Source organism: Schistocerca americana, chromosome 1 (genome assembly GCF_021461395.2).
Source record: "Schistocerca americana isolate TAMUIC-IGC-003095 chromosome 1, iqSchAmer2.1, whole genome shotgun sequence".
NCBI classification, from domain to species: Eukaryota; Metazoa; Arthropoda; class Insecta; order Orthoptera; family Acrididae; genus Schistocerca; species Schistocerca americana.
Window position 1 is genome coordinate 1,149,759,993 of NC_060119.1, and position 12,313 is coordinate 1,149,772,305.

Here is a 12,313-nt window from a genome sequence, read left to right on the forward strand (position 1 = left end):
ATTCTGTTAATCGGTAGAGCAACCCATCATTTCTCACTACGTTAATGAAACCTTCCTTTATTTAACTTATTTATCAAATTAAATTATTGCAGGTGCCAAACTCTTTTCTACTCCACTTGCAGGGTTGATTACAGTCAGTTCGCGTATATTTTTTAATCCATGTGCAACAGCAAAAGTCGGAGTTAGAATAGGGGGGGGGGGCTTAGAGCATCATTTACATATGTAGATTCTAGAAGAATTTAGTGTTAAATACACTGCTTGCCCCGGCACCTCGCACGTTCACCGCGATGTTGCCAAACACGGATGCCACCATCATGATGCTGTAAACAGAACCTGGATTTATCCGAAAAAATGACGTTTTGCCATTCGTGCACCCAGGTTCGGCGTTGAGTACACACCATCGCAGGCGCTCCTCTCTGTGACGCCGTGTCAAGGATAACCGCAGCCATGGTCTCCGAGCTGATAGTCCATGCTGCTGGAAACGTCGTCGAGCTGTTCGTGGAGATGGTTGTTGTCGTGCAAACGTCCCCACCTGTTGACTCAGGAATCGAGACGTGGCTGCACGATCCATTACAGTCATGCGGATAAGATGCCTGTCATCTCGACTGCTAGTGATACGAGGCCGTTGGGATCCAGCACGGCGTTCCGTGTTACCCTTCTAAACCCACCGATTCCATATTCTGCTAACAGTCACTGGACCTCGAGCAACGCGAGCAGCAATGTTGCGATACGATAAACTGCAATCGTGATAGGCTACAATCCGACCTTTATCACAGTCGGAAACGTGATGGTACGCATTTCTCCTCCTTACACGAGGCATCACAACAACGTTTCACCAGGCAACGCCGGTCGACTGCTGTTTGTGTATGAGAAATCGGTTGGAAAATTTCCTCATGTCAGCACTCTGTAGGTGTCGCCACCGGCGCCAACCTTGTGTGAATGCTCTGAAAAGCTAATCATTTGCATATCACAGCATCTTCTTCCTGTCTGTTAAATTTCGCGTGTGTAGCACGTCATCTTTATGATGAAGCAATTTTATTGGCCAGTAGTGTAAGATCATTCAAAGTTAGACTTTACAATTTAAAATTAATATTAGGCTCAATTGAGGCGAAGATCAGTTCAGATTTCATTTCTTATGCAGACAGACTTGTTCCTGTAGTGCAGCGTTAAATTTACACGTGTTTGACCTTTGACCTAACGTTTGGAATTTATTTAGTCAATTGCTTATGTAGAACCACAGGGCATTTTTGGGAAACATTTGTGGTTATTTATTCTTTCAAAATTATTTTGTAATTTCATGACTCGTTGTTATTCGGTTAGTTTTGTATCTTGGAATTGCAAGTCAGATATTGTGATGTCACGCATTGTAGCACTGTCCACGGCACGGTATAATATACAGTTTCACAGGACAGCACATTTAACATACAGTTTTACGTTTTCTAATTAATTTGGTAAATGTTAATTCAAATACAGCTATACCGTTTGAGATAGTTTTGGCGACTCATTATTATCAGACAACATTTCCGTAATTACACCACTTGCATTGTTCAGGATTACAACATAGAGACACACGAAGTTAAAGTCAGGAAACCAGTTCAGCCCATTACAGTTGTGGTTCACAATATTAACTATATTCAGGATAGTTACAAAGTGTAGCAACAAGTAGGTACTTTTTCAGGCACCTCGCGTGAGGTACGTATTATAGATTAAACAGAGAAATGTGGTGTAATAGTACTAGAAAATAAATGGCAAACACTCTTTCTAATGCCAGAAACGTAAACTGCCTGACAAAATTAGTGAGACACCCGGAAGACGTGGTCAGTTGTCAATGAACGTTCATACACGTACCCACTATCAGCGGCTGTGTTAATCCTTAGAAATCTCCGTGACAAGTAGAGCAACCACGAGAGTGCACTAGTGTTGTTCACGTTTAGTGTTGTTACCGTGGGTGGTGGAGTATACGAGTGACCGCCACAAAGGAGAATCGCTGTATGGTTCACCAAGTACATCGTAACCGTTCTTCACATCTGTACCTACCATTCGAGAACAAGTAATTGACTATATAATGAATCACCCTGACCTAACATTACCTTTTTTTATTATAGAGATAACCGATACCATGTGTACTATCGATTCTTGCGTAGGTTAAAATAATTTCAGCTGTTTCACTAAAAGAATTACATATGATTTTGTATATGATGTGTTATGTTTCAGGCTAAAAGGCATAAAAAGAAATTAATTTGTTACACTCTGTATGTATGGTTAAAATTACTCTTCTTTTAAAAATACTTAAAATTACGAGGTTTCTGGTATACTTTAAAATTCATATTATTAATTTCACAATCTAACTCTAATTATTAAATTTATTTCTGGATTTATTTATAAAATAATGATACAATTTCGTGAAGATTCTTCTTTGGTAAAGAAAGTTTGTAATCTCTTTTGCTTTGTTAGGTCTTGGGAACTAGGAGAGTACCGCAGAATGTAGGTAGTGGTGGGCATGCCTCTGATGGAAGTAGACATTTGCTAGGTTTGTCACACACAATGTAATTATTGTTTTTTTATTATTTTTTATGTGAATGTGGAAAATGAAAAAACGCGAGTGAGGTTGAGACAACACATAAATTTCAAGAATAAACAGGCAAATCTTCGTCACTTATTTAGTCATCAAGAACCTACAAAATCGAAATTCAGCTGCAAGAATGTACCCCTAGACAAGATTTTGAGCCATCGACAACAAACACGAGGTAATGAAGATATGTAAAAAGTTATTCTTTTGTGTATCTTACGCCTCTCGAAGCTTTCAAAAATTGTGCAAAGAGAGAGAATTTTAATAGTGATGTGTGGGACGGTAAGATTACAACTCCTTGCAACATTCTGTCTCATCCGGCAACTTTGGTCAGTAGTCAGTAGCACCTGGGCTGGGAAATGACCATCCCAAATGCACGCTGCCCTCAACACCACATCACAGATTCTTACGTTTGTAGTGGTGTCGTCACTGAGAACCACGGACTGCTGATGAATTGTGTCAAATTGTGTTGAGCGATGAACACTACCGCAGATGAATATCGTCGGAGAATACGGTGCCGACCTGTTGGAGAGGTTCGATCCCTCTAATGTTTTGGTAGCATCATGATGTGGGGAACCACTGACTATGGCTACAGGCAACAGCTGGTAGTCACTGATGGAACTCTGGTGGCACAATGGTACGCCACAGACATCCTGCGTTCTCGTGTGTTACCTGTCTTGGGATAGCATCGTAAGGCAATTTTTGAACAGGATAATTCTCGTCCACAAATGGTGCATGTCCCTGTGAACTGTCTGAGTGATATTGAGGTACTCAGCTAGCAAGATCACTGGATCTGTCCGTGATAGGACGCGTGTGGGGACCTCTCTGACGTAAATTCTGTTCCAGTACCAGTATGGATGATTTCAAAGAAGAATTACAAGAAACTTCCTAGCAGATTAAAACTGCGTGCCAGACGGAGACTCGAAGTCGGTACCCTTGCCTTACGCGGGCAAGTGCTCTACCAACTGAGCTACCGAAGCACGGCTAATGACCCATCGTCACAGCTTAAATTTTGTCAGTACCTCGTCTCCTGGTGGTAGAGAATTTGCCCGCGAAAAGCAAAGGTCCCGAGTTAGAGTCTCGGTCCGGCACATAGTTTTACTCTGCCACGAAGTTTCATATCAGCGCTCAATCCCTTCCAGAGTGAATACCTCATTCTGGAAGAATTACTAGATTTGTCTGCTAGATTGTCCCAGTAGAGGATACATCCATTCCAACAGAATGAGTGCGTACATCAAGGGCTGTAAGCAGAGCAATGTTGTACTAATACGAGGTATATTCAAAAAGTTCCGAAACTTTGTCCACAAAATTTTTCTTCACTTATCTTTTACTTATTGTGCATGGTCTCCTTCGAAATACTCTCTTCCACAATTGATACACTGCTCGCGATGCCGTTTCCACCTCCGGAAGCAGTCTTGGTACGCCTCTTGCTGGATCGCGCTAAGCGCCGTATGCGAATTTTCTTTTGTCGCGTCTATCGTTCCAAATCTTCGTTTTTTCAACGGGGTTTTCATTTTGGAAATAATAAAAGTTCCACAGGGACCAGGTCTGGAGAGTACAGAGAATTAGGGAGCAGAGTGATTTCGTTTTTTGAGCAACAGTCACGCACCAACAGGGATGAATTTGCGGGTGCGTTATTGTGATTGAAGAACCATGTATTGTCACGCCACATTTCGGGCCGTTTCCTTCTCACATTCTCTCACAGGCGTCGCAACGCCTCCCTATAATACCATTAATTAACAGTTTGTCCCTGTGAGACGAATTGATGATGAAATAATCTTTCAAACTCAAAAAAACTATCAGCATGTCTTTGACATTTGACCAGACCTGACGAGCTTTTTTGGTCCCGGATAATCTTTCCTTATCTGCTGTGAAGACTAAACCTTGGCCTCAACAACATAAACGTAGACCCACGTCTCATCACCAATCATGGTTCTCTTAAAGAACATCTCGTTCTGCATTGTGCCATCCAAAAGCTCTTCACAGATTGCGGGGTGGCGTTTCTGGTCTTGACTCGTGAGCTGTGGGACGAACTTGGCGGCAACATGGTGCATTCCCAAACGCGGTGTCAAGATTTCATGACACGACCTAACTGAAATGCTACGTGCTACAGTCTCTTGGAATGTCAGTCTTCGAATGGCACGCACGATTTCGTCGACGTTCCTGGCATTAGCATTGTCGGTAGACGTCGAAGGGCATCCTGAACGAGGGTCCTCTTTAACTTCCTTCCGTCCATTTTTAAACCGTGTAAACCATTCGCAACACCGAGCGCGGCTTAAGCACTCGTCACCGCAGGCTTCCTGCATCATTTGGTCTGTCTCTGTAAAGACTTTCTTGAGTTTCACGCAAAATGTAAGACAGATTCATTGCTCTTCTAACTCTGCCATCACGAAATTTGCAAACTGTGCGACACGACGTTCTGTCTAAGTACAGCACTGAACAACACTCAACAGACATTCAACAACGAAACTTCCAGCAGTTACACATTTAAACACGGGCCCGTACTACCAAGTTCTTTGTGAATTTGACTCGATGCTGTAATCAGTGCAATAACATCTACATGGATACTCTGCAAATCACATTTAAGTGCCTGGCAGAGGGTTCATCGAACCCCCTTCACAATTCTCTGTTATTCCAGTCTCGTATAGTGCGCAGAAGGAATGAACACCTATATCTTTCCGTACTAGCTCTGATTTCACTGCCGGCCGCGGTGGTCTAGCGGTTCAGGCGCTCAGTCCGGAACCGTGCGACTGCTACGGTCGCAGGTTCGAATCCTGCCTCGGGCATGGATGTGTGTGATGTCCTTAGGTTAGTTAGGTTTAAGTAGTTCTAAGTTCTAGGCGACTGATGACCACAGATGTTAAGTCCCATAGCGCTCAGAACCATTTGAACCATTTTTTCTGATTTCCCTTATTTTATCGTGGTGATAGTTCCTCCCTATGTAGAACGGTGTTAACAAAAATTTTTCGCATTCGGAGGAGAAAGTTGGTGATTGGAATTTCGTGAGAAGATTCCGTTGCAACGAAAAACGCCTTTGTTTTAATGATTTCCAGCCCAAATCCTGTATCAAATCAAATGGCTCTGAGCACTATGGGACTTAACTTCTGAGGTCATCAGTCCCCTAGGACTTAGAACTACTCAAACCTAACCAACCTAAGTACATCACACACATCCATGCCCGAGGCCGGATTCGAACCTGCGACCACAGCCGTCGGGCGGTTCCGGACTAGAACGGTGTTAACAAAATTTTTTCGCATTCGGAGGAGAAAGTTGGTGATTGGAATTTCGTGAGAAGATTCCGTTGCAACGAAAAACGCCTTTGTTTTAATGATGTCCACCCCAAATCCTGTATCAAATCAAATGGCTCTGAGCACTATGGGACTTAACTTCTGAGGTCATCAGTCCCCTAGGACTTAGAACTACTTAAACCTAACCAACCTAAGTACATCACACACATCCATGCCCGAGGCAGGATTCGAACCTGCGACCGCAGCCGTCGGGCGGTTCCAGACTGTAGCGCCTAGAACCGCTCGGCCACTAAGGCCGGCAAATCCTGTATCATTTCTGTGACACTCTCTTCCATATTTAGCGATAATACAAAACGTGTTGCCTCTCTTTGAACTTTTTCGATGTACTCCGTCAGTCCTATCTGGTAAGGAGCTTTCTAAAAGAGGACGGACAAGCGTATTGTAGGCAGTCTCCTTAGTAGGTCTGTTACATTTTCCAAGTGTCCTGCCAATAAAACGCAGTCTTTGGTTAGCCTTCCCCACAACATTTTCTATGTATTCCTTCCAATTTAAGTTGTTCGTAATTGTAATACCTAGGTACTTAGTTGAATTTACGGCTTTTAGATTAGACTGAGTTATCGTGTAACCGAAATTTAACGAGTACCTTTTAGTACTCATGTGGATGACTTCACACTTTTCGTTATTTAGGGTCAACTGCCACTTTTCGGACCATTCAGATATTTTTTCAACGAGTTCCTTTTAGCACTCATGTGGATGACCTCACACTTTTCCTTATTTAGGGTAAACTGCCACTTTTCGCACCATTCAGTTATTTTTTCTAAATCGTTTTGCAGTTTGTTTTGATCTTCTGATGGCTTTATTAATCTGCAAACAACCGAAGACGGCTGCTCAGATTGTCTCCCTATTCGTTTATATAGATAAGGAACAGCAAAGGGCCTATAATACTACCTTGGGGAACGCCAGAAATCACTTCATACAGTTTCAATTTGCGAAGTTTCATTACGTTTCGTCCTCCCGTCCTGGGTGGTTCAGTTTTTCTTTCTCACGCAGTGTACACGTGATCGTAGACAATTAGATTAACATAGGTTAGCTTATAGCCTATTGCTAACTTTGTTATAATTCCCCAACTAACACACCAAAATACTACGATAAGAAAAATAATTCATTAAAACATTAACATACATCTCCATAATATACTTAATTCGTTGAGCAGAATACATGAGCAATCAGTTAAAAAATTGTAGGAAAAGTATCTAGCCGACAGGACAAAATTCACTGCTACAACATAAATAAATATTTTAATTACAAAAAGGTATGAACAAAAGTTATAATTCGCAGCCTCCCAACTTCAGCCATACATTCAAAAATAGCACACATGTCAACGATAGTTCTGACTAACTGAGTCTACGAGGATGCTGAAATTACGTTATACAAGGCCTGAACGTGGCACTGGCGCAGTAGCAAACGACCCTCGCTGACAAAGGCCAAGCCGGCCGAAGTGGCCGTGCGGTTAAAGGCGCTGCAGTCTGGAACCGCAAGACCGCTACGGTCGCAGGTTCGAATCCTGCCTCGGGCATGGATGTTTGTGATGTCCTTAGGTTAGTTAGGTTTAACTAGTTCTAAGTTCTAGGGGACTAATGACCTCAGCAGTTGAGTCCCATAGTGCTCAGAGACATTTGAACCATTTGACAAAGGCCACGGGCGACAATGGTCGATAAATCGGCCTACACAGGGTGTTTCAAAGATGTTGCGATAAATGTGTACAGACTATAGATCACGTCGTGTGGAACAACATTTGTGAGAGACAAAATGTCCGCTGAAGCTTCCCAGTGAGTCTAGGCTTCCTTTAGCAAAGCCGGCCCTGGAACGACGAGATTTCATCGAACCAGCAGGATTTACTAACCACGTGTGCTGCATATACGTTCCCTAGTACACTATGTAAGATCCTCGTTGCGGAGAATCCATAGCATTTTAATCTATACACATATTCTAATTAATTTGATTTATTTCTATATCAAAAGTAAGGCAGTTAACATTTAAAGAAAAATGATATTCATTATAATTGATAATTAATTCTTCATACACAATAATGGGAACTTGTGGCAACCTATTAACAAACATTTTGTAATGGCAACCTGATCTAATGCAAATCTGATGGATCTAACATGAGGGTCAGGGGGAAAAACTTATGACAAATCGTGCAAGTACTGAGTGATTGTCTTGAAATTGGTTAGCACTGAATAGAACTACTGAAGCTAATATGTAGAACCATTGAATGTAATATGTAGGGTTATTGAAGGTAATACGTCACATCTGTTGCGTATTTTGGAAGCAAACTACTCATGACTTCGCAAGGCTAATCTTCAGAGTGAGGCTCTGAGACTGTAAAATTGTAAATTGACTTGAAATTTCCTACATTTGATGCAGTAGCGGCTCAGTTTCGCCATAGTGGAGATGTCGGTGAGTGAAGTACTGCGACGTAAATCAGTGCCAGTGCCAAGTTCCTCTCCTGCGACTAAGTGTTGGATGGCCTGAAAATTTCCTAACTCCCCAACTCGCAACAGATCAGCTGGTGGCTGAAGCTGATAAAGATGACAGAATCGGAGCAATACTCCAAGGCTAGAGGCAAGAAGACAATATCTGAACTTGGTTACCAAGCAAGCAAGAAGAAGAAGCAGCAAAGTGAAGTGATTCCTGTGTGATGACATCCGACAAGGAATCCTCACATTGCCGCGTGTTTCGATACGCGCTCAATCTGATTGGCTGCGCTTTGAATCTCCCGAGCTCCAAACAATGAAAATGCTCCTCAGAGAGTGCAGATCCTGTCCTCTTGGTTATTTTTTACGTAATTAACCAAAGATTTCCTTCGTACAGTTCTCCTCAGAAAAAAGCCATTCCTTGCTATTCTTGCCTCTCTTCTCGGTCAATGAGGCAGCTTCCCTCTGGGACTGTTGTTCTTTTTTCTCACTCTTGAAAAAGTTGAGATGAACCAGTGTCCATAGGTCTTGCGTCCTTAAACAAATATTTTGTAATAGCTGTATGTTCGGTGGCGTCTCAGAGTTTTCAGAGGCCTAGCTTTCTGCTAGTAGCGCCGGTATTAATCTAGGATTTTTTGGTTATTCGCCTTTTCGCTGCACGTAGTTGTTGGTTGCTTGCTCACTGGAGGGACTTTGTCAGATTTATGTATGCATACTCTCAGTGTCATACACGTATCTTTCTTATGACCAGAAACGTCTACCATCTACATCTACTTGGTTACTCTGCAATTCACACTTAAGTGCCTGGCAAAGGGTTCATCGAACCATTTTCATACTACTTCTCCACCACTCCACTCTCGAATGGCACGTGGGAAAAAGGAACACCTAAATCTTTCCGTTCGAGCTCTGATTTCTCTTATTTTATTATGATGATCGTTTCTGCCTACGTAGGTGAGTGTTAACAAAATATTTACGCATTCGGAAGAGAAAGTAGGTGATTGACATTTCGTAAATGGATCTCGCCGCAAAGAAAATCGCCTTTGTTTCAGTGACTGCCACCCCAACTCGCGTATCATATCAGTGACACTCTCACCCCTATTGAGTGACACTCTCACCCCTATTGCGTGATAACACGAAACGAGCTGCCCTTTTTTGCACTTTTTCGATGTTCTCCGTCAATCCTACCTGGTAAGGATGCCACACCGCGCAGCAATATTCCAGCAGAGGACGGGTAAGTGTAATGTAGGCTGTCCCTTTAGTGGGTTTGTCGCATCTTCGAAGTGTTCTGCCAACAAAGCACAGTCTTCCCCACAATATTATCAATGTGCTCCTTCATTTAAGTTGCTCGTAATTCTAATTCCTAGGTATTTAGTCGAACTGAAAGCCCTTAGATTTGTGCGATTTATCGTATACCCAAAATTTATCGGATTTCTTGTAGTGCGTATGTGGATGACCTCGCACTTTTCTTTGTTTAGTGCTAAATATTGCACCATACAGAAATTCTCTCTAGGTAATTTTGTAATTGGAATTGATCGTCTGATGATTTTACTAGACGGTAAATTACAGCGTCATTTGCAAACAATCTAAGGGGGCTGCTCAGATTATCACCTAGATAATTTATGTAAGTCAGGAACAGCAGAGGACTTATGACAGTACCTTACGGAACGCCACATATCACTTCTGTTCCACTCGATGATTTACCGTCTATCACTACGAACTGTGACCTCTCTGAGAGGAAATCACGAATCCAGTCACACAACTGACACGATACTCCATATGCACGCAATTTGATTAATATTCGCTTGCGAGAAATGGTGTCAAAAGCCTTCTGGAAATCTAGGAATATGGAATCGATCTGAGACCCCTTGTCGACAGCACTCATTACTTCATGAGAATAAAGAGATAGCACAAGAAAGATATTTTCTGAATCCGTGTTGGTTATGTATCAATAAGTCATTTTCTTCACGGTGATTCATAATGTTCGAGTACAGTATATGTTCCAAAATCCTACTGCAAATTGAGGTCAGTGATATGGGTCTGTAATACAATGGGTTACTCCTATTTCCTTTCTTGAATATTGGTGTGACCTGTGCTACTTTCCGGTCTTTAGGAACAGACCTTTCGTCGAGTGAGCGGTTGTTTATGATTGCTAAGAAAGGCGCTATTGTGTCTGCATACTCTGAAAGGAACCTGATTGGTATACCATCTGGACCGAAAGACTTGCCTTTCTCAAGAGATTTGAGTTGTTCCGCAACACCTAAGATATCTACTTTGATGTCACTCAAGCTAACAGCTGTTCTGGTTTCGAATTCTGAAATATTTACTTCTTCTTTCGTGAAGGAATTACGGAAAACTGTCTTTAGTAACTCCGCTTTAGTGGCACCATCATCGGTAACATTTCAGTCACTATCACGCAATGACGGTATTGACTGTTTCTTGCCACTGGTGTACTTTACATACGACCAGAATCTCTTTGGGTTCTCTACCATATTTTGAGGCAATGTTTCATTGTGGAAACCATTAAAAGCATCTCGCATTGACGTCCGCACTATATTATTGAGTACAGACATTGTGGAATAATTAAAAGTCTGTGTCAAGAGTGTCACATTGTTGAAAATTGATTTCTTTATAATGCGTGGAAGGAATGATTAATTTTCTGTTCCTATTTCTTTTTTTGTTCTCAATCATAATTCTATTATTTTCACAGGCGGAACGTCACACACATGTTTCCGTACGTCTGTGAAAAAATTACGAATCCGTTTCATCAATTGGTGAACTTTTAATTATTCCACAATATACTCAATAAGGCCAACGGCCTTGCCGCAGTGGTAACACCGGTTCCAGTCAGATCACCGAAGTTAAGCGCTGTCGGGCTGGACTAGCACTTGGATGGGTGACCATCCGTTCTGTCGAGCACTGTTGGCAAGTGGGGTGCACTCAGCCCTTGTGAGGCAAACTGAGGAGCTACTTGATTGAGAAGCAGCGGCTCCGGTCTCGAAAACTGACATACGGCCGGGAGAGCGGTATGCTGACCACGTGCCTCTCCATATCCGCATCCAGTGACGCCTATCGGCTGAGGATGACACGGCGGCTGGTCGGTACACTTGGGACTTCATGGGCTGTTCGGCAAGAGTTTAGTTCTATAATCAATAAACATGTTTCTGGTCGCAACAAAGATACACATATGACTCTGAGTGTATGCATACATAAATCTGACAAAATCCCTCCAGTGCACAAGCAGTCAACAATTACGTGCAGCGGAAAGGTAAATTATCAAAAATCCTCACTTAATACCAAAGTCTCCTCCGGCGCTACTCTCATGTCGCGTGGCTTTTCTCCACCGCACGCTGCTTCCGACCACTTCCGACTCCCCTCGACAACTGCTCGCTCGCTACAACTCGTGATAATAATATCTCAGACTCAGAGATTGTGAAATGCACACACCACACTCATAGACGTCCAACTTTCTTCCGCTGTGGTGATTGCGTATTACAGGCTTCTTCACAGTTATGCAGGTACACTCCTGGAAATTGAAATAAGAACACCGTGAATTCATTGTCCCAGGAAGGGGAAACTTTATTGACACATTCCTGGGGTCAGATACATCACATGATCACACTGACAGAACCACAGGCACATAGACACAGGTAACAGAGCATGCACAATGTCGGCACTAGTACAGTGTATATCCACCTTTCGCAGCAATGCAGGCTGCTATTCTCCCATGGAGACGATCGTAGAGATGCTGGATGTAGTCCTGTGGAACGGCTTGCCATGCCATTTCCACCTGGCGCCTCAGTTGGACCAGCGTTCGTGCTGGACGTACAGACCGCGTGAGACGACGCTTCATCCAGTCCCAAACATGCTCAATGGGGGACAGATCCGGAGATCTTGCTGGCCAGGGTAGTTGACTTACACCTTCTAGAGCACGTTGGGTGGCACGGGATACATGCGGACGTGCATTGTCCTGTTGGAACAGCAAGTTCCCTTGCCGGTCTAGGAATGGTAGAACGATGGGT

At 42.9% G+C, this 12,313-nt stretch overlaps 1 pseudogene; it reads left to right on the top strand.

Annotated features, from left to right (window-relative positions):
* The first annotated feature begins 11,101 nt into the window (after positions 1–11,101).
* On the top strand, positions 11,102–11,219 carry LOC124552520 (annotated as a pseudogene).
* Positions 11,220–12,313: the final 1,094 nt, after the last annotated feature.